The sequence below is a fragment of the Chamaea fasciata genome, unplaced genomic scaffold (assembly GCF_029207755.1).
Source record: "Chamaea fasciata isolate MVZ Bird 193981 ecotype frontalis unplaced genomic scaffold, bChaFas1.0.hap1 SCAF_4, whole genome shotgun sequence".
In the NCBI taxonomy this organism is placed as follows: domain Eukaryota; kingdom Metazoa; phylum Chordata; class Aves; order Passeriformes; family Sylviidae; genus Chamaea; species Chamaea fasciata.
The window spans coordinates 28,145,651-28,169,364 of record NW_027094089.1 but is presented as its reverse complement, the minus strand read 5'-3'; the positions used below and the strand labels follow the sequence as shown (position 1 = coordinate 28,169,364).

General features: G+C 41.7%; 1 long non-coding RNA gene across 2 annotated transcripts; it reads right to left on the bottom strand.

The window, feature by feature from the left end:
- Nucleotides 1-8,775: 8,775 nt before the first annotated feature.
- On the bottom strand, nt 8,776-22,356 carry LOC136288854 (uncharacterized). 2 transcript variants are annotated; one of them, XR_010720604.1, is made up of 4 exons: nt 18,542-18,643; nt 17,452-17,532; nt 9,915-10,092; nt 8,776-9,587 (listed from the first exon to the last, which is right to left on the bottom strand). It is a non-coding gene; the product is annotated as an uncharacterized lncRNA (long non-coding RNA). The 2 variants fall into 2 exon arrangements; XR_010720603.1 differs by lacking the exons at nt 17,452-17,532; nt 18,542-18,643 and adding an exon at nt 22,224-22,356.
- Between the last annotated feature and the right edge of the window lie 1,358 nt (nt 22,357-23,714).

The following is a 23,714-nucleotide window of genomic DNA, read 5'->3' as shown; positions in this document are numbered from 1 at the left end:
CATGCACCCCCATCCACAGGTATAAATGTAGGTAAATTAAAACCCATACTCCCAAAATTCAACCACAAAGATAATGAAGGGTTTTAAAAGTTACCTGTAAACAAGCAAGTAAAAAAGCCAAGAGTCATCATGCTATATTGGAGTTTCTTGTGTTTGGTTGGCCAGTTGTACATACATCAAATTCTAATGATACACAGTCTAACAGAAAAACAAGCTACAGAAAACAACACTTATCACATGCTGAATTACTACAAAAACACTTTTAGGACCAGCAGAAGTGTGTCTCCTCGATGTTATGTGAACTAATACACAGATCATAAGACATGTTTCTTTTTAAAACACCTTATGCTTTCCCTGTCTGCATTTGGATTGCCTGATAAAGAGAAAGTTGCATTCATTTGGCTTCTCTGCCTTGCTCAGGAAGTAGCTGGTGTTAAAACCTGGCTGAATGCAGGTAAATTGCAGATGATTGCTCTGTTCAAGTCCAGACTTCACAGTCTTCATGTGAATCTACATCTGAAGAAATAGTCTGCCCAAAAAGGTAACAAGTGACAGTTTAAATAATACCTATCACTACTGCACAGATGCACTCAGCAGAGCAGCAAAGAAGCCAGTTTACAGTCTTTGTGACATGAATTTTGTTCCATGTAATTAAATTTATTTGAAGTAGGCCTATGCAGCTTAAAGCTGCTTGTGGAGATCTGCTGAAGAATATCAAGAACAGTAGGGTGACCTGAAGAAAGCAATGAATGAAATTCTAGTGAGTTGCAAAATATTACATGTGGGTGAATACATAAAATTACATAGATATGCACAGTGATAAACTAGGCTAGTCAAGACCATATAGGAAATCTGGTACACAAAAAACATCAGACCCCAACGTTCATACCAATCCACCTCACTGCACATGCAGAACGGTAAAAGCTACAGACAAAGAAGTCCAAGGTGATGATGGGGTTTGGAAGAGTTTCTCCAAACAGGTGGACTAAATTAATTCTTTCATTTTTTTCATTTGACTTTTCCAGTTTTCATTCTGATTTAATCAAGTTAGTCTCAGGTTTCTTCAAGAGGACTACTTGGCAAGGCTCATGAAAACAGGAAAATTCAATCAAATACCATAAAAAAAGAATTTTTTTAAAAAAAATGGTAGGACACTCCGATATGATAAATGTCACAAAGATTTTTAGAGAGGGATTCTTCGTGATTTCTCACAATAAATAAATAAGGAGGCACCAAAAAAAATTATCCCATTTAAAGGAAAGGAAATGCTTTTTCCACATAGCTTCTTAATTGGAGTGTGGAATTCATTACCACAGGAAGTTGTGGAGGCCACAGCATAAAAGAAATTGAAAAAAAAGGGGAGAATTTGTGGAGGATAAACCCACTGGTGGCTGTTAGACACAATGGTCCGGATGCAAATTTTAGCACAGGAAATTCTTAAACTATCAGTTACTGGAGGTGAGGATAATGGTTTCCTACACCCCCTGCTCCTCATCCTTCTCTTTAAGCACTTTTAGCAGGCCACCACTGCTGGCAATAGGATAGTGGATTGGCTAGACCTTCAATTGATTCAAATAGAAGTTGTTATGGTCTTAAGTCAAATTGCATTTAGCACAGTGTGAGAAAACATGGTGAGTCACCACCGTCAAGTAACATATGAAATCAAATTTGTATAGTTACCCAAAGCAAGAGATGCAATTTTCTGAGGATGGCATAAGAAAATTCATAGCAACTACAATTACATACTTGTGAGAGAGATGGTACATCAAGGAACCCCTGAGTTTTGCATGACAGAAATCTCCTTTTGCAATGAGCAGCACCCAGATGGAGACTTATGTCTGGGTTGAACCTCAACAACTTGGAAACATACCTGCCCAAGCTTACTCAAGAACTCTCGAAGGAGGAGCACTGGGAGTGCTATCTATAAGTAATCCCTAGTTTTAATTATATGAGTCTGAACTACGTCTAGTCTTTGCCAAATAACAAAAATACTATTCTGTTTACCAAAAACATTGCCAAGCAAATGTATCGAAGAATTCAAACTGGGGTAGGCACCAGCAAATGCTGTGCTGTCCTTGTGCTGCCAATAACAGCATGAAAAGCTGAGCATTCTGGTGACACCTTCAACAAAACAGCAACATCTCTGCCACATGCTATCTTACCCTTTAAGAAGTCCCTAAAATGAGGAAGGGGGGATGGGGTAGGTTGTTCATATTCATAGCTGCAGCAGAAACCAGCATGTCTTGTGAATCAGGAGGGCTGACCCCAGAAATGTAATATTGCTCAACAAAACTAACCACAGGCATTCCTGGCTACCATGAACAATGGGACACGCTCTAGTCTGCTGAAAGTTTGTAAAAGGCAAATTGTTGCTAGCAAGAGCTAGACTTCATACCAAAATAAACCTCTAATTTTGTTCATAAATCTACTCATACATTTACTCAGGATGAGTCTAATAATCCAGAACGCAGAATGCATCTGGAGTAGTACAGCAACATTCTGTGACGTGCAATGCTGTCCAGAGGGACAAGTCCAGAACAGAAAATCTCAGGAAGTCCCACTGAGCACCTGTCTCCTAACACGTAAGAAAAACTTTCGTGTTGATTGCGACTCAATAGCAGAGGCTGCATGAGTTTGCCAGGAATACAAGCCCTTGGAGACAAGGTGCAGTACTTGCCCATACCTGATTAGCTACACATTCAGGGGTGTTAGCACCCAGTTACCATATCTGTATGTGGAAAAAGTCTTCATCAATCATTCTTACAGCTTCTTATGTGAAACAGCATAGTAAACTACACCAGACTTCAACACATTGCATTGAAAATCCTGGTGCCATTTTCTCATGATCCTACACACACCTAATTTTCCTATTTTAAAGTAACAGTCCTCATTACTATTTTAATCTATAAAATTGTAATTTAAAACTCTTCCCTTTTTATGAAGCTTGATAACATCTACTTAAGTATCATTTCCTTTAAACTAAAAATCTCGTGGCTGTGTATTTGGTCACTACATTTTTCTGCTATTGAAAGTGCACTTAAAAAAAAAAAGCACACGCCCAAATGATCAAAAGAAAGTTAATTGCTGAGACTGACTTACGATAAAAACCAACACAGTCAGCACTTTGAAAGCATGGCTCCAAAGAACCGGCACCAACAGAGAAGCTCTCTGTAGTCCTCTGATATTTACATTAGAAGGCGTTTGTGCCAAGCCCAGCAGATTTTCTGACTGAAGGCAGCAAGTCTCGTGCAGAGGGCGAGGAAGGAGGGGCAGGGGAGAGCCTGCGGGCGGTGGGAGCTACGGGGTAAGAGTTCCTCTCCCCCCCAGTTCAAAGGGTAGGAGGAACAATGCTGAAAAAGGCAGGCGGCTACGCCCAGGTCAGCGCAGACGGACAGGCCCCGACCGGCGATGGCCCCCGCCACGTCCTGGCTCTTCAGTAACATTTACACGTTCGCAGTTGTGAACTACGGAGCTTTGTTTCCTTGTCTGACTTGGGGACTTCAAGGGGAAATACATTAGAAGATTAAATTTGCTTAGTGATAGACTATAAAGGGGACAGTTTTTATGCATCACTAGTAGGCATTCCTTGGCTGACATCTGTATAACCGCGACAGCTTTTCTTTCCCAAGGAGACCTGCGGTTACTGCAGCAGGTTCCAGGTGCCTGAGCCAGGCGTGTGGTCACCCCACAGGAGGCACTGGGGACCCCAGGTGGTGCCCAGCCCAAACACCTCTTCGTCAGGAATCTCTCCTCACTCCCGGGCAGAACTCTCTGCCTGACTGCCCTCCTCCTCTGCTAATGCCCGAATGGACTGGTTTCATACACAGAGGGCAAAACCGGCTTGGTATCAACAGACTGCGTTTCTTATACGGTGGTTTAAGAAGATGCTGTACCAGTTAATTAATCATACCCGCCTCAGACACATTTGCGATTTGGGGGATCCAAGCATTCTTCATGTGTAGCGACTGCACCCTGCACCCCCACGCAGCAAGCAGGTGAAGCTGGGGAAATAGCAGCGCGGCACACCTGGCAGCGTTTGCCATGGCACCCGCAGGTCACGGTGACGAGCAGATTTCCCTCAGGACATCACCCCACGCCCAGGCACCGCGGCTCCTGCCCTTCCTTCCCACGGCAGCCTTGAACTGAGCGTCCATCCATCCATCCCCCGGCAGTGAGCCTGCCGACAGCCGGAGCCATCAGCCGCGGCCCGTGCGGGGCCTGTGCGGGGCCCGTGCGGGGCCTGTGCGGGGCCTGTGCGGGGACCGGCGCTTCCCGGGGCGGCCGCAGCCTCTCACTCCACCCGCGGTCGTGCAGCAGGGCTGGCGCACAGCCCCGGCTCTGCCCGGCCTGGCTGCTTGGGCACGGGTGGCGGCCGGGCCCTGCCCGCCCTTCCTGCGGAAAGGGCTGTTCGTGTCGAGGGAACCCTGGCTGCGGGGTCCTGTGGCAACTGCGGGACCCTTGGGAACGTCGCCCCTCGGCCCGCTTGCAGAGCGAGAACCGCGGCGGGCAGACAGCTCGGGGCAGCGGCCGCGGCCCGGGGCACTGCCGGGCGCAGCTCTCTGCAGCCGGGCCATGCAGGGATGCTCCCGGCACGGCTGGGACAGCGGCATGGACGCGTCCGGGAAACTGCACCAGCCTCCTGCAGGGAGCAGACAAGGCAGGGCTTGTGCTCTGTCAAGCAAGGAGGCGGCTAAAGGCACCACAGGGCGTCTGACAGCACCACAGTCCACAGGCAGCTTCGACGAGGCGCCTTAGCCAAGGCTTTAGGTACACCTAACCTCGAAATTCATGAAACAGCTCACTACCAAGGGGGGCAAAAATTGTGCTGATTCCCTTTCTCACAAATACTCAGACTGGCCGGCAAGCTTTGTTCTTCTCTTCTTAAATGAAAGTGCATACATCCTCACCCTGTATATTTATTTTTTCAGAAAAAAAACCCCTAATAAATCAAGAACAAAGGAGTCCTGCATACTTCATCACAAAGCAAGACATATCCATGTCTTGAAGAGTGGGTCTCTGGTCTGCAGGCTTCTGCTTTGGAAGGACCGACAGCTGCTGATGCAATTGCCAGTCTAGGGGTTCCTGTAGTTTAAATTTTTCATTTTCCATGAAAGGACTCATTTTTTTCCAGGTTTTCATAGAAATATAAGGGTTTTCAGAGCACAGGGCAGCTTGGGATGCTAATTTCTGGGCATAACCACTTGGGATAACCATCCACACAGAGGGAGCAAAACAGGCACAGAGCAGCCCATAGTCAGACAGACAAACTGACCCATACAATATGGCACCAGTGACTGGGCCATGTAACACAACCACAGTTGACATAAGCCCAAGCATGAGTTTAACCAAGTTCATTTCCCATTTTAGAAATCCCCAAAGTGCTTTGGGGGTTCAGGACCCAAAACCCTGAGTATGCAGAAGAGAGGTCTGGGTAAATATTTGGAGCATACACACAGTTCTTACACCTCATTAAATAGTCTCTTTCTGTGTAACAGCTGCCCCAGATGACGCTGGTGGGTGGAGAAGAGGGAAGGGTTGATTAGGATTAGAGAAGGGCATTTGCATACACAGGCATTCCACAGGCCCTCCTTAGAGTGTCCTGGCTGAAACAAGAGCACCCAGCTACCAGTACGTATTGCATAGTACATCAATTTAGAAAGCTCTTAAATGCTACTGTCCTTGTTGCATTGGAAAGTACTTCACCACTTGGTCAAAAATGCAGAGAGCACTTTAACTCCTTCACAAGCACATATCATGATGGATATATCTCAGTTAAAAAACTGTGTTTTATTTAAAATTTTTGACCACTGCTGGCTGTCCTAACCCCAAGCACCCACAGCTGCAATCCACCCTTCCTCATCAGCACCTGCCAGTGCTGCCTCCCATCAGCTCCATCATGCAAACTCACACGATCCCCTTCAGGCCTGCCTCTGACATCCTGCTCTGTGCTTTTCTGCTGACTCACCCAAACCCACTCATCAGACAGTAGCTGAGCCACCCCTTTTTATGACCCTTGTCTCAAATCTAGACCAGAAGAGAGGAATCGCAGAATATTTTTTGCAAATGTATCTCATGGTCTGACCAATTCAGCATCAAAACAAAGCAGCTGAAGTCAATGGGTTATTCCTAAGCATGCTGTTAAGCAAAAGACACAGAGGTGATGGTCCATCAGCTGTCTGCTTCTTACTGGGTAAAAGCTCTCTGTACACTGCCTTTGTTCATGCTGCTCATGACTGATCATCTCTACTTACACCTTGCAATTCTGAAATGCTCCAACATATTTTTTTAGAAATTAGAAATATCAGAACTACACATTTTTCATAATTTATATTATAATAATATATAATGTGCTTATATAAAATAAGCATTCATGCTAATAATATATATTAAAATATATTTTTAATTAATTTCTCATTTAGTCAGACAGTAAATGTAATTAATATCACGCAATCAAGCACAAAGCAAAAACACTATGAGCTGATAAAATAGTCGATTAGGAACATGTTAACTGAGGAAGAAGACTGTACAAACTTAAAGAAAAGAAACAATTATGACATTTCAGTAGACTAAGAAATTGTCGTGTTACTGTTGCAATAACGTGTATCTGAAACCAAGCCTTCTATCTGTTACAAGTTTATGCATTCAAAGCTGTGTGAACAGGCTATTGCAAAGGGAGGCATTTTCCCTATTTTCTCCAGGTAGCTGTTTATTGCGTTTGGTGTTTTAGCCCAGCTCTCAGAGGGGAAGAAAAACTGAATTATTTCATCTACATAAGTGAAATCTTACAACTGTGGGTAAAATATGTTCTGATGTCATGATGTGAAAATCAAAGTTTTAGTCATGTAAGGCTGTTAGGAGGAAATTTTTTCTCAGACTGCCTGATGTTTCCTGCCCAGTGCCAAAAAATATACCGTCTCTTAGGTTCAGGTAGGTGACACAGAAAGTTTCCCTAGGGACCAGAAAAGAAGTTTCAGAATAAAATGGAAGATATTGAGAGACTAGATAGATAGATAGATAGATAGACAGATAGATCCCATTGTCCGCATGCATACTTTTTTGCTTTTGTCCCCACTGGCCACTCTTTTCTACAGGCAAGGGGTGGACAGGGAGAGGGGAGGAGGGCACAGGCTAACCTGGGAAAAATAAAAAGGAAAGACAAACTGATCCAGACCACCACAATCTGTTTACAACAATATGCGCAGTAACAGATCTGGCTGAAACACATGTAAGTAACACTGCTGGAGAAATCATGCCGTGCTCAGGGTTAGATGTTGAGTTTTCTTAGCCACGGATTTAAAAAAAAAATGTTTCCAAATACATTTATCCTGCACTCTGTCATGAAATAGTTTAGTGAAAGCTGTTGCTCAGCCTTGTTTCTTTTGCCATGGAGTAAAGAAAACAGTAGTGGTACTGGAAACATTGAGAACGGCCACTGATTTCTGTGTTATCTGCTGGAACTTGTTCCTGGTGCTTACCCAGCTCTACCTGATTGACTGCAAGCTTAAGACCTAGAGCTAAGAATAGCTCTAATCTCTGCTCAAACATTTCCTTCTGCAGGCAAACCAACACTGACCTGTCACAGTTGGTATGATTCTACTTCAAACTTCCATAAATGTCCTCTGGTTTTGTGGTACTTATAATGTTTTTATTTGGTTGCATGAGAAAGCGGAAAATCAGGGCAATTACATGTGGAAATGGCGTGCTGAACACACTATGAAAAATAGCTTTGGCATAACTGTAAAGCTTGGAAAAACCTGGATCATCCTCTGCTTCACCAAAAGCTGGGAATGTGTATTTTGGCTAAGTCAATTTATATTATTTTGTATTGACTGTGTTCTGGTGCTGTTTAGAGGTGGAAGAACAAGAAAGAGGCATGGGAGGATTGGAAAAGACTTACACTGACCAACATACAATGCAAACTAAAAACTAAAAAAAAAAAAAAAAAAAAAGAAAAACCCAAAAATAAAAAAAAAAAAATGCCCAAACAACCGTGCCTTAAGGAAGGAAAAGGAATCAAAGCCAAAATGTGACTGCTCAGTGAAAGAGACTGAAGCAATCAGTAATTCTTTTTTGCTTGCAGATGGCCTCTGTCACCCTCCTGTGAAAGCACGAACAGCAGATAAAGACAGTGTGGAGTGCTGACTGTGGCCGAAGCTTAAAAATATGTCAGTGAGATAAGTGACAAGTTCATGTTTTGATAGCACAGCAGTGTTACCCTGAAGCTCTGGACTGTCTGGCTGCACTGGCACAGCGAGGAACATGGGAGGCCTCCCCAAGGCTCCTTGTGCCCCGTGGAGGGGAAGGTTTCGTTTGCTCAGTTTCCTCTCACCACATTCCAAGCGGATACATGGGATTTTCCCTCTGCACGGCCAAGAATAACAGTGCTGATTACAGGATTAAGGCGAGCCCAGGGCTGAGGCACTTCCCAGCTATAGCCCACGTGCCTCCCAGGTCAGAAACACAGACTCCAGGCAGGCATGTGCTTTGCTGAACTGATGCCTGAGCTGATGGCCCAAGAATGGTAGTACAAGAAATATTTCTTACATCCAAAGGTTCCAGATGCGGCTAAAAACAGCCCCAAAAAAGCTGGTGTAACGGAAGTACAAACGATCCTTTTTGTTATCATCTCCAGGCTTTCTACCTCAAACACTCCTGAAAAATTTGCCCTTCTGGTTACCTGAAGTGGAATATAATATTTATACAACAAGGTATTTTGTTAAGCAAAAAGGGACCCACAACATTCTGTAAATGATACTGACATTTTTTCATGTTCCATCTTGGTTTTATTGAGCCTGCTTTATTATTTTTGTCAAAAATACCATTTCACTTTTTTTTTTCCTTCTGCATTTTAACTTCACCAGCAGTAATCAACAGCAAGTGTCAGTAGTTCTGCATTTTCTTTTGGGGTTCCACCTCCCCTAGTTTTCTTTAGGTTATACTCCAATAGTGTTAACAATAATTTTATCCCTTCTTTAATGAAACTACATCGTACAGATACAAAACTAGGCACCACAGAGAAATGTGATTGTCAAACTTTTAATGGAAGCCTTTGAGAATTACAAATGAATACTCAACAACAGCTTGTAGGAAGGCTATCAAAGTTTGATATAGCTTTTAATTTTGAACTATCTTTTATTTTTTATTTTCCCAAATGATGTTTGTTTGCATTTTTAAGTATTCAGGTGTTTTTAAAAGTGCTTAAAAGAACAAATGTCAAGATTAGCAGTAGTAAAGTATACCTTGAAATTTTCAAAGTTTTTGACGTGCAGAACTCTTGCAAACAAACTAAAAATGTGGACAGGCTGAACGAACCACAGGGTAGGCTGAGGAAGTTCAAGGGATGCTCAGGAGAAATTCACAGCCTGGCTGGCAACGAGGCGTGTGTGACCTTTCTCAGAGGAGGCTCCTGGAACTGAGCACCGTCCGCAGTGACCTGGGCAGTGGGACACAGAGCACCCCCAGCAAGTCTGGGGAGGGCAGCAGTGGACACGGGCAGTGCAGGCTGGCTGGGCTGCAATTACAGACTGAGGGGAGGGGTGGTCCCCCTGCCCAGTGCTCCTGAAGCTCCCACCAGGGTAGTGTTCCTCCTGTAATCACACAGGCATTAATACAGCTCATCAAAACATGAGCAATTTTGAAGTAAAATACTGAGGGTTCAAGCTGAGTCGTCCAACCAAGCTCAAAAGTAAGTTTGGGTACTGACCAACTAAGAAAAAAAAAAAAAAAAGAAAAATTGACTGAAGAGTCAAATGAGGAAAAATGAGGCTGGATTATTCTTTACAGTAACTCCCTTGCCTCTATCTACTTTGCAGTTCTTCTGTCTGTGTGTAAACCCCTTTGCAGCCACAAAAATTATATGATAACGAGCTAGTGTTAGTCTCTTGATAACCTGAATGTCAGAGGTGAGAACACACCTTGGAAATATCAGGCTGAGGATACCAGCGTTGTGGATGGAGAAGGAAATGCGGTCAGCAAAGCTTCATGTTTTGATCCACTGAGTGCACGTAGAACATAGGCTTCTGCTCTTATCTCAAGGAAGTTTTTCTTCCTATGTCTCCCACTTGCTCAAGAGGTGAAAGTAAGCTGGTCTGCCTGAAAACAAGAAGAAAAGGAGGACAGTCCAAGCTTTCCAATGGCAACAAACCCACTTCTCTAATCTAACCATGTTCTGCGGTGCCCCCCTCACACTTTGTTCCCCCAAAGGCCTTTCCTGGGGCTCCTGTCCTTCCCTCCTCCTGCACACTAGACCAGTGCGCCTCCTGTCTTTTCACATCAGCAGCGGATTTCCTGCTGAGCTGGCCATTCCTGCCCGTCACGTGCAGGAGGCCACCTGACAGACCACGAGGGTGAAATGACGGGGGACTCTTCAAAATCTTGCCTGGAAATACTGATTCCGTCAATGCACTTGATGTATGCACTCATTTCTATTTAATTATACTTTGGGCAAATAAGATCACAGGCATGTAATTCTAGTTTTATCAGACCCTTACAGCTCTGAAGAATGATCTTTCACTATCAATGATATAATTTCTTCTACAAAAGTACACAGAATAATATTTCACAGTCTGTTTTGCACGTACGCTGGTGTACTGTTTTCTTTCAAAGAGTTAAAAAAGCAGAATTACCTCATGCAACACAGGATAAGAGTTTTCAGTTGAATAATCTTTTTTGGCAAAAAATGCAGATTTGGGTACAACTGTAACTATTTGCAGACAGGGACATGATTAGTTGATTGGCTTCTACTGAAAAAGCCTGAAGGGAGGGGAAATGTCAAGAAATTATTTGATTTTTTGTTTTTAAAATAACTTTGATTAGAAATGTTTCTGAATATAACACTGAATTTAAAAAAATGCAAACAAAAAAACCCTAAGGTAATGATATTTTTTCCTCTTTTTCAGTTCAACAAAATAAGAATAAATGTTTAATTTTAATCACAGACAAGATTGAAAATGGGACTTAATTCACAAGCTGAATGACTCCTAGAAAATCAGTTGTAAGGCGATACACTAGAGGGATCTCCCACAGCCTCAAGAACAACAGTTACTTGAGATTTATGCTTGCTCATATATTGAACCACAAACTCTTATAAGCGTACTGCCAGCATCAAACAAAGCCTCTACACTTCTGGTTAATGGCAGTAACCTCCCAGTCCAATACAGTCAGCTCCCATTTGGCTGCTGGGTGTCTTGAAAATAAAAGACAACAGCTTGAGATCTGTGCTTCTGCAACAGGGTTGAAATTTAAATAGCAGCTCCCTTTAGCGTTACTATTGTTTTCTGTTAGGTTATGTGAATGTTTACTCAGGACATTAAATGTTATTTTTTTTTCTCATGCAGACCAATTAATAGTGGAGAACATTTAAAGAATTAATACTGAGTTATTTACTTGCTCCTGAAGGAATGCTGACTCAGCTGTGAGGTTTTGGCTATCCCTTATTAGGAGCAAATAATTTAGTTAAAAAACAATGGATAAGTAACTTAGAACTTCTGGGAGAACATTTTTCCGGTGGAAAACATCTATTTATGAATGTCCAGATGCTTTGACTGGGAATTGAAAAGAAAACTCAGGGAACAGCTGCCAGCAAAGTCACTGGACCCCCCAGATACCTGCGTGTGAGACTGCTGAGAATCCTGCCCTCTGGGACTGATGTATCTGCACTATACACCCTCAATCTGGGAAACAGATTTTCCTAAGAAACAAGATCACACTTTGACAGCTTTGCTTAATAGAATGATTCTCAGACCACAACCTACTTGTGATCCTGTGACTCACTCTGACACTCTTCCATGTGCCAGGAAGGCAGGTCTGGAGCATGGCATGTACAGCTCACCTCACCAGGACACAACTTTCAGCCAAAGCCACTTCACAGAGCAGCTGCCACGTTTATCCTCATATGCTGCCTGCCTTTAGCACCTTAATTATCTTATCAGTTTAAGCATCGTACAGCTATCTAAAAGCACTCTGTGGGAAAGAGACAGTCTTGGGAAAAGGGTATTATCCCTCCTTTCAGGTCTGACCTCAAAACTTTTTCCCAAGCCTCAGCATTTGTTGTGACACCAATTTCAAACCTTCTCAATAACTCACTGTGATAGAGGAGGCAGCAGCCAGAGCTCACACCCTTCCCAGGGCCAGAAGGCTTGAAAGCGCTGGAAATCACCCTGCCATGTCCTCCCCACCTCTGGTGGTTGCCAAAACAGCTCAGCTATCTGCATCAAAAGGCTAGCAAAGGACTTTCAAAACTTCCTGGGCCAGCATGTGTTGCTATGATAATTTAGGGGCCAGTTCTGCTGTGTGTGTGCAGGGTGTGAGCACTGCCACCGAGGGACAGCCTGGAAGGGCACACAGGTGAACTGTGTGAGGTCAGGACAGCATCCCTGCCTGTGGGTGAATCCTGCACCTATGCCAGCCAGAGCCAGGGAGAACGAGAAGTAATCTCTGCATCCCTCCTCCAGGGCTTGCAGTCTCCCTGCCTGTTGTGTCACTGTCTTTCATGATTATGGGATGCTACCACATGCTGAGAAATGTCAGAACTGGAGGATGAAGTAGGCAGCCTCCAGCTTTACAAGAGAGAAAATAGACTCAGTGAGCTCCTTTGGGGAAGGTCACTCACAGAGAAAGATGCTGTAGACAATAAAAACAAAACAGGACCAAGCAGCATATCTAGATTAAGGGCAGCAGTACACAATAACTAGGATGATATTTGTATGTTAATTATGGAATTAACACAGAGTTGATTCCATACTGATGTGATATCATAGTAATGTCACTGTCTCACATCACTACATAAAGTGTGGAAGTGTTTTTTCATAATATTTATGCTATTCATTTGGCCTTTGAAAAACAAGTATGTTATGATTTTCCTACAAAATACTCCACAGCAAATACTGCCAGCAAGTACCATTTCTTGGAAAGCAGAGAACTAAGAATGGGTTACAGGAGAGACACAGGCCAACATCATGCCTTCAACTGCCCTACAAAGGCAAAGTAACCTGGCAAGCTCCTGCATTTCAGCAAGTGGATAGCACAAAAGGAATTTTTATTCCTCTGTTACTTCTGGTGGAGCACAACATAAATTCTAATGATTAATAGATGCTACAATTCAGGTTCTACCCTATTAATATTCCCGTTCATGTTTTGTTTTACACACAAAGTGCTAAGAAATAGTCTGTAAGGCGTGTTTCCATTCTCTGAACAAAGATAAACAAATCCTGCCACAATCATTCACTCCAGGCTTGTGGTACTTGAAATGCTAATGGCTTCTGAGAAGTCTTTTCTGCTGACCTTCAGACTTCTAGAAGGAGCTTCTAGAAAAAGTCCTTTGACCCCACTATTCCGTGATCACAGACAGACCGAATATTTATACACCTCTGTCTCCAATTACTCTTTAAATGTCCCACAAAATTCCAAAGAAAAATAAACCGCCCTTGAAACTACCCATCAGACCCTCAGATAAAAAAAAAATTCTTTTCACATTCTACATTTTTTTTAATATTTGCCCAAAACCTAAACCAACTCTTAGCCATAAAGTGTCTTTCAATGTTACACCACACATTTTTCTTTATACTTTTAACCTCCTCATCCCCTGAAGGAATAAAATTTCCATTTCACATTTGTCTTAGCTTTGATAGATAGCATGCAAGCAAGTAGTTCATGATGACACAGTTGCTATCAGATTAATTGATTTTTCATGAAGGATTTTTATCTGCTTAGATCTTTTTCCAGCAAAAGCCATAGTAAACTGGAGGGAAATCTCATTCCTCATATGTGATGCCAACATTATGCAACTATTAGGGAAGAAAGACATTGCTATTTTACTTAATCTTATGGGCCTCGGTAACTTTTGATTTTGAAGCATGACAAAAGGCTTGGTTATAAACCCAGTGTAATTAATTCTTCACAGGGAATATGAGAGAGCATATGGTCTCCTGCTTGTAAAACCGTTTTTGCTATATACACATTATACACTATATATACCATAGCGTGTTCTCTGGTGTAGGTACTACAATTGCTTCAACGCTGCCCTATGCTCATTAGTCCAGTGTGTTAGTCCAGCGTATTCCCAAAATGTCAAGACGAATGCAAATACTCTTCCTCTCCTGCTGACTGCAATTATGTCTTACACAAAAGCATAGCAGAGGAATTTCAATTCAGTATTTATAAAGGCCCTGTCATATTTGGTATAGCCAACAAACTGTGACTTATTACTCCTTTCTTACCCTTTTTTAAGACATCTTTCTAACATTTTTTTCTGACAAGTTTGAAAAACCATGGATTTTAAGTATACCTGAGCACCATATTCACAGCAGGTTCTGAGGACTTATACTGCCAGATGACATTATGAGAGAGAGAATCCTTTTTATCATATGCAAACTCAGAGCTTCAGCCAAAAGTAATTACGGCTAGTAACCAAAATACCTCTTTTATTTGTTGCCTCTGTTTCCACTGCTTATTTGTAGGAGTAATTGAATTTCAAGTCAATCACTCAATGCATGTGAAAGAATCAATCATTGAATATGTTCATATGTCATAACTAAAATATCCTGGTGGTCTGAAATGGTCCACACATGGGGATTAACTGCTCCACATGCATCAGGAATAGCATGGCAGAAGAATATTTCTGTTCATCCAAAAATTTTAAACACAGTCTTCCTTGACCAAACATAATTTTTCAAGTGAGGTTTTATAAAGAGTGCATTAGAATGAGAACACAAAATCTCTGCCTTGGAGAGGTATTTTTTGGTTTCATCTTAAGATCAAAACCAGTGGTTGTGAGAATCACAGTTGTCAGGAGAATGGTAATAACTATTGGAGTTGCCCAGTTCACAGACCGACTTACAGGCAGCTCTATGGAAAATAACATATATCCCAAAAAATGAGGAAAAAGTAGCCATTCTCCTTGAGAGATCTGGTGAAGAAAATTTTCATGCCATAAAACTGGTGTAAATTGCCTTAGCAAGGAAGTGAAGGTGGCAGCTTGCACTATTTGGCAAGACAGGTCAGGGAATGTGTTATCAGGTATCAGCTACAGAGACATGCCCAGATCTGAGAGATCAGAGTACCCTCATCATCAACAACCTTGAAGAAATTGAGCTAGGAATTCCTGGCTTAATGTTTGTCAATGTGAAAAGAAAATCAGGTGAGATGAGGTTTTGGGGTTTTTTTTCAGAATTGAACATTTTCTGTGGAATTACCCTGGGATTTTTTGGTTGGGGTTTTTTGGGGGGCTGCTGGGGCATATTCAGGGAGAGATTATTTCCAGGGAAAGTTTTCCTGCTTTGCTAACAAAGCAGGTATCCATGTAATGTGCAATCTCACCACAGACGTGTCAGCTTTAGAAAAGATTGTGTGGGGATATCATATTGCACAGCTATTTTAAGACTTCCATTATTACAAAAACAGCCTAGTTACAAAAATGCATGTGCAGACACAGCCTCATATTTTCAACAGATCCCACATCTAAAGGTAAAGGTCAATGAAGAAGCACAAATATAAAAACAACCTTCATAATTTCAAATAATTCTGTGTTAAAGATCTGGTCTCATATGCACCAGCATGAGTAAAATGAAATTAGATGAGGAGACACAGAACCAGAGCAAAAAAATCCTTGTGCCTTACAATAGATTATGTTATTATGTTTTAATACTGTACCCTTCTGGTAGGTAATAGACAGAGTCAATTTTATGTGGGAGCAATCAGAGCAATCACAGACTAGCAGAGCAGCTCAGCTGACAGGCAGAACAGGTTTCAGTATGCTGTTCCAGACCTTTCTACCACAAAATTAGCTGTCTGTGAAATCAGAGAAAAATACAAAGAAACCAAGTTTTATTGAGCAGTATCAGCTGTCAGTCCTGACATAAAATGGGGTCTCTGCATTCTCTTTAGGAACTTCTGCCAAAAGCCTGCAGATCTTACAGTCCTTCTGAGACTGTGCAAGAATCCATTTACCAGGGTTTAGGTATCTGCAGGCTAGGGCTTCAGATTTCACCCAGAAAGATAGTCTTTAATGTGGGTGCCCCTCCAGGTCACATAGAGGAATGCAGAGATGAACAACACATCAGCTAGGCTATAATCATGAGCAATCCCTGATTACAGAATACTTTGAAGATTTGGTACAGTTTATTTTGCCATTCAGTGTTGCCCAAAGCTCCCAGTCATTTGGGCATAAAACCCTTGATCCACAAAATGCGTATTGAAATCTTTCTCCCCTGGACATGCTGGCTCAGGATATGGGGAGTGATACAACCTGAGCAGTGCCCCTCGCTGCTGGTTTCTCATCATGAAGATGGCCAGGCACCCATTCTTGTGCTTGGGTCTGGACTGGGGATGTTTGCAACACAAACTGGCAGATGCAGGCCAGCTCTGCCCATTCTCCCAGCCTAAAAATTGTAATGTAACCATGTTACCATAACACCAAGGCCAAGGTAACACATCCTGTCATTGCACCCCATCTCTCTCAGCAGGCTTAATTAGCTTGACCTCCAGTACCATCCTGAAGTGGTCTGTGCTGGGTACGTGTAGTATCCAGAAGACATAAGCATCCATCACTTCCCAAACTCCACTCTTGCTGGTCCTCTTATGCCCTTACTTCACACCCACTCTCTGCAATTCCTGACCAGACAGGTAATATCAGCTTAGCACTCACCCCACCAGCCCTGTGGCCTTTTCACAATTCATTCCGGCTCTCCTAGGCAGATTACCAGGCTACCTGGCAAAGCATCTGGGGAAGCTAGTTCCTGGGATAATGTGGACACACCACAAAGGGAGAGCACTGCTGGTAACTGCCTTCCTCCCATGAGCACTGAGGCAGCTGATGACGTCCTTGCTTTCCACTCACTCTGGGGCCCATGACCTTTCTGTAGGCAGCTGGTGCAGCGGAGAGGGGAACCAGGACATGTCCGGATGCAGAGCAACCTCTGAGGCATGGCAGCAACAAGTGAGTGAGGAAAAAGATTTCCACTGGCAAAAGGGAAGGGGAAATTCCCCAAGGCATCTTTGCTTAGCCTTCAGCGCAAGACAGCAAGCAACAAGCTCAAGTGTTTTCCATTCCAGGATATGTTTTACTTGCCTTCATTGCCATTTAGTTAACAATAAATCAGAGGTTAACTTTTTATATGGCTTGAAGGAATAGGAAATTCAGTTTTGTTCCTACATGAGCTTTATGTAGTCAAATATTTGTAGTATTTGAAAGAAAGCCGAGGCAGCAGACATATTCAGAGCCTGCTATGCACAGCACATTGCAGACTCACTCAAGGAAAAGCTAGGATGCAATAGTGCTATCCATGTTTTTCCTTCCAGTTTCAAGATTTATAAAACAGAAGATTATTAAATCTCACCCAAATACCTAGAACACTCATTTATAAAACACCAACCATAAAATTTCATTTAATTATCCTGCACTGAACTCAACAACATGCATCTGATTAAAACATAACTCTTCTAGCTGAAGCTTACCTTCTGTGAAAATGAACAGTATTGTGTTAAAGGAATGAACCTGTCCAGTCTCCTCTTCTTCATTTCCTCTATTGCCACTTGCTTCCAAGAAAAAAAAATGTGCAATGTACAGGCAAATAAAAATTACTTAAAGGTATTTACGAAATTTATATCAACTATTATTTAGCCCTCTTTTGCTAAATAGACTGATTTGGTTTAGGCTGGTCACTGACAGACTGTCCGTTCCAGCCCTCCAATGGCTTTTGTAGCTGCTGTCATCATTGTCTTCAAATTTGTTCTGCATTTTAGGTGGACTCTGGACGTGCATACTGTACTGGTTCCCTTTCTCCCTTCCCTCCTTGTCTTCACTGCACTCCTGATGACAACATCAGCCCCTCTTACCCTAGAACTGTGGTGACGAGGCATGGAAAGGGACAGACTGGCCCCTACAACCTTACAGACTTAACACTTTGGACTTCTTACACAAGGCACAGCCTTCATTGCCTGGTTTGTACTGGCAAGCTCTTTGTATTTAGGCCTGCTGTGCTGAGACATCCTGACTGCCCTTCAGCTTTCATGTCCTCATCATTGATTAAAACCCTGCCAGGCTTCACAACATAAAATCACAGTTATGTACAACATAAGAATATATGCAGATTATAGATAAAAACACAGAATAGTTGAAGGTCTTGTAATAATCTAGACAAGGAACTTGCTAGAATTGCATTTGGTGAGATTTCCCTTCTTGGGCCAACTTTTAATTCATGTAGTACTTGTTTTACTGATACCATTCTGTGTTAGTTTTAAGTTAAAACATTATGCAGCACTAACAGTGTCATTGTAATTGTATTGATTTTAATGAAACATGGTCAAATTAAGTTTTCTTTCTACCAAATAATGGAGAATAATTTCTTTCTTCTGAAATTATGCTGAGTTTCATTAAATACATTCTCTATCCTTTACTCTCTTTATCACTGAATCCCTGTATTTCCTCTTTTCTTTCCTTGCAAGGGATGACAAGACAAGAAACTTATCATTTACATTACAGTTGGACATTACATTTTTCTTTTTCAAATTTCAGTCCTTCCTCAGACTTCCAGTTTATACTTACAAAACTGTTACTCAGAGATGCATAACTTCTTCATAACTATAAATACTATTTTTCACCAGTCAAGCAAAGCCAAGCCAAGCCAATTTTTCTTGTCCCAGTTTATCCAGAACAGCCTAGAGGGAAAAAAAAAAAAAAAAAAAAAAAAAAAAAAAGAAAAAGAAAAAGAAAAAAAAAGGGGGGGGGGGAATGAAATCATTTGCTAACATGCATTCTTTATATATCCTGATGCCAATAAATTTTAAGGCAGTTTTCTACCTCTTCACAACCTGAATACATCATCCTGATTCTTTCCAAACAGAACAAAGACACCAAAACCACAAGACATGAGAGAAAAAGGAAAAAACTATGTGTGATCTCCATATTTTCTTCACAAATACTGACTCTTCAGCACCTTGTAAATTAAGCAAACTATAAAGGGAAAAAACCCATTGTGACAAAAAAAAATATGATTCTCTTTTAATTGAAACACAGACTTTACTGTGGTTGAGGTGTGAAAATGAAAAGTAAATTAAAAAAAGTTAATATAAGCAAGTTCTCAAAAATTCAGCCTCAATGATTTACCATACATACTCTGTTTATTACCCTCTCCTTGCATGTCCATGGTTCTCATGAGGTGACATGCACCTAATAGACTACAACTGTTTATGCAGTTGAATGTAGCAGTGTGAAAAAACCATGATGCAAGTACTGTTAAGCCAACCCATCTCCTTCCTCACCTATATTCCCAAAGTAGTGAGTCTAGTGGTAGTCAGTTCTTAAACAGTCAACAGGTCTGTCAGAAAAGATTTTCCTTCATCCTTCAAATGTACGAAAGCCAAAGAAATACAGAAAAAATCATTCCTTGATATGATTGTGCAAACCTTTCATTCCCAAGCAAGCTTTTAGGCCCATCCAACCAAAAAAAAATATAAGGATTTTGTTTGCATAAATACTTGTGGAAATCAAATTTCGAACTTAGCACATAGTTCATTGGGAAAATATCTTTTCCACAGGTAAATGGTCGTAGTTTCTTTACTATGGCTTCAAACTGAAAGCTGCTACACTGCTGGGCTTGTGGTTGGCATCAGCACTGTCCTAAGCCAAGTGACTCCAAGGGAAGAGAAGTTCTTTATTTCTTCAAGGGAAGAGGGCAATATTTAGAGTCATTTTTTGCTCATTGTTTTACTAACCACAAAAGCAGGCAAAACTCTAAGAAAGTTTATGTCCAATGGATCAGGTTAAGCAAAGATTTTACTGCAGCTACCCAGCTGCATCACCTCCTACTAGAACCACACAGTTATTACATACAAAATGTTTAAAGTGTTGCATGGTAAAAACAGGAAAGAATTATAGAAGTGGACATGAATCCATATTGAGTTTTTACTGTGTGTATGGAGTAAGATTTACTAACTTTTAGGCCATAATCACTTGCAGTATTTCTGGAAAATCTGCAATTAGTACCAGTGCTTTTCTGTGAGATGCAATTCCTGTGCAGAGAGCTACCTAGTACAATACACAACACCAAACAAATTTTTTGTTGAGCCAATAAGCCAGATAAGGATCTGAACACACCTTCACAGGTGCAATTACTCCATGAGACAAGAGCAGATTCACTTTAAAACTCACTCTACCTGTACTATCTCAGGAGACCAGACTCCACACAGGCCACTCCTCTGCCAGTCCCCAACAAAAGAGCCACAGCCACCCAAGGGCTGGTCTAAAAGGACAGTCTGTGCTCTGCCCTCGCAGGTCTGCAGTGCAGGAGACTCACCTCTGCAGCCCATTCTTCATCCAGGAAACCCCAGCAGCACAGAGGGTGGCGGCCTGTGGCATCCCAGGCACAAACAGGATCTAAGGAGCCTCCCTGACACCAGTATCCCCACAGGAGGCCTTTCACCCTGCTCAGTGCTTCCATATCAACAGCTCCTACTGCAGCCAGAGACATGGAAGCCCCATACTGGCATCTCTGGCCTCTATACAGACCATCATCTGTAATCATATCTCAAAACCAAACCACAGCTGCACAGTGCGAGTTGCTGAATTGGTGCAAACTCACTTTCGCTGACACAAACCTGTTCCAAAGCATCTAGAGGGGGTAACTTTTCCCCCCAGATACCTTGGCAGGTACAATTCCTTTTTCCAGGGGAGCAAACAGGCAGCACAGCCTGTGTTATCCACACTTGCTAATGCAACAACAGTGCTGTGGGTCTATTCGAGACCTGTCTGGCTGCCAGGCACTCTGAAGCACACACACATTAGTGCCCACAAATATTGAACTCCTGGCACTCCCCAGACTGCTGTGAAACCCTATGAACCTTGTTCACTACTGCAGATCCACAGCTTCTAGAACCAATGCCCCACCTGATTCCTCTCATTCCTCTGATACCAACATTTCAATGAGAGCCAATGAAGCAAGAACTTTTACCATTAATTACCTTTGCCATTAGTAACCTTTGCACACCGTGCAATCTAATAGTTATGTGTAATATCTCTACATCATCATTTGATAATGTGAAAGAACAGAAATTTACTGCAATTCTTCCAGTGGCTAGAATAATTCTACTTTTGTTTTGACTGCAAAAATTTGTGAGAGGGAAAAAAAAGAGGGGTGCTTAAAAAATTGCTTGCAGGTGAGTGCTCTCATCTCCACCCTACAATGGAAAAAGATAGGAAAATAAAAAGAAAGCTTGTCCCACTCCTCTTTATGTGGTGAGGATCTACCAGGCTGTAGCCCTGTATTTTATACTGATTTCACCTCTACTCCTTCTCTAGCTCTCACTATCAATACAGTTTCTCTTCCTTCTCTCCACACTGGCCTCCAGATTAAGAGATTCTTTATATGTTTTCCTTCTAACTTTTTGGTCGTTTTTGTAAGCACAAAGGAAAAAGAATTTAAAAGGTAATGAAGCCATTATCAGAATAAAAAAAAAAATCTAATTAAAACCCTTTTATACAAGGGGTTTCCAATACAATATTTTTTCTTTTGAATTTTTAGAGACTCAGAGTACCCTATCAAACAAAATAGAAAATATCTTTTTAAAAAGCTGACTAAAATTGGCTTATTCCTTCAATAACAAAGAAAAAAAAATGCTATGTGAGCTACAGAAAGAGGCTTATTAATCTCAACCCAGTTTAAACAAACATGACTTTGGAGAAAAGCTTTTTGAAGTAGAATTACCATAGGCAGTCAACCATAAAAACCACTATCTAGCTTATATAAATAATATTAATAATAAAATTATCAACAACTTTATTGACAAGGCTTAAATGCTGATAAAAGGGCCTTTTATTGATCATAGAATCATAGAATGGCTTCAGTTGGAGGGAACCTTAAAGATCATCTAGTCCCAAACCCCCTGCCACAGGCAGGGACACTTTTCACTAGATCATGCTGCTCAAAGCCACACACAACCTGCCCTTGACACTTCCAGGGATGGAGCATCAGCAGCCTCTCTAGGCAACCTGTTCCAGTGCCTTTCCACCCTCACAGTAAAGAATATCTTCTCAATACCTAATCTAAATCTACCCTATTTCTGTTTAAAGCCATTGCCCCATGTCCTATCACTATAGACCCCAAGAGAGAGAGAGTCCCTCCCCATCTTTTCTACAGTTACTCTTTAGGTATGGTCTTCTGGAGCCTTCTCTTTTCCAGGCTGAACTATCCCACCTCCTCATAGGGGAGGTGCTTCAGCCCTGTGAGTACCTTCATGACCTTCTCCAGAAGCTAAAACAGTCTGAAGTTATTCCTGCTAGCATCAGAGATGTCTGGAATGTCTCATGTCCAGTGAGCTTCCTGCAGACATCCCAGCTGCCATGAGAGCCACTGCTCTGCCCAGGCAGAGCTCATGGAGGTCTCAACCAGCTGCAGAGGTTTCAGTGCCCTTATAACTAGGTACACTTCCTCAGCAGGCACCTGCACTGCTGTGCCTGACAAACTGCTCTTCCAGCTGTGGTGATAATGTGTTGATAATTTCAATTAGAAACTCAGAAAACTCTTCCCTTCTGTCACTTTTCTTCCTCTTTCTTACAAACTACCCACAAGAGTAGTTTGTTCAGGGCATCACACTGAGAGAACAGCAAAGAAGAGAATTTAGTCATACATGTTTCTATTTGAAGAAGAAAAAAATAGTGGGTATGATAAAGGAAGGAGAAAACACATAGTTGCTGGAATGGATGGGACTTGTTTTCAAAACTTTTGAAGACTTGTCATTTTCAGAAGACAAAAGGAGAATTAGCCAAAAATCCTACAGAAAGGCATTTTTAACTATCTAAACGTGGCATATATGTATATTTCCAATTTTGTTCTTTAATAAAAGGGAAGTTATTTCATCATTGACGTTTATCAGGTACTCTTGGAATGAGCAGTGAAAAACAAGGCAGAGGAGGTTGCTGCAAACACCAGAAATTCCATGGATGTGAAGAGTCCTTAGGATGTAATGGCAGCCAATTCTTGCTATTTTGCTTCTTACTATCAAAGTTTTATATATTGTTTGATAAAAGGTTAGACAATTAAGGAAAGAAAAAAGGATTTTCTATTCCAACAAACACACTCTTGACAAGACTGCTAAATAAAGAACTTGTTGAAGTGACAGGCAGCTGCTGCTGTGTTTTTAAAGGAGTTGTTACAGCAGGAGAGATATTACAGCAGGAAAGGCTCTGCAGAATCTCTTAGAGTGAGGTACAAATATAGACATTTGAAGAGAACTTATTCCAGTGTCACCATAATTAAGAGTATAAAAAAGTTGAGCAAATAATCATGAGAGTATTTCTTTTAACATATGGTTTTGATTAAATGTCCTATCACTCTGCATCTTTTAAACTTGAGGTACAGTCAATGATGAAAGGAAAAGAGCACACCTCTTCATGCCAAAGGGCAAGGTGGTCTCAGCTGGAAGCTGAAGTCTTATCACTCACAAACCTTTGCCATTCCTTCTAACTTAAGTTTATTCTGCCCTTTTATTGAACAGTAAATGGCAGTGGGTTCCAGCATGAACTCACAGATGAGGGAGTTCCAATAAGACTAATTTTTAAAAATTAAAAAAAAAAAAAGGAGAAGGATAAATAAAAGAAACTCCACCTTCTGCTGACAAATCAGTCCTGCGAGTCAATGAGTGTGTCCACTGAATTTAGTTTTTGATAGAAAAATGTTTTCAGTTGATGTTGTGGCCAAGGATAGAATATCATCTTGCTTTTC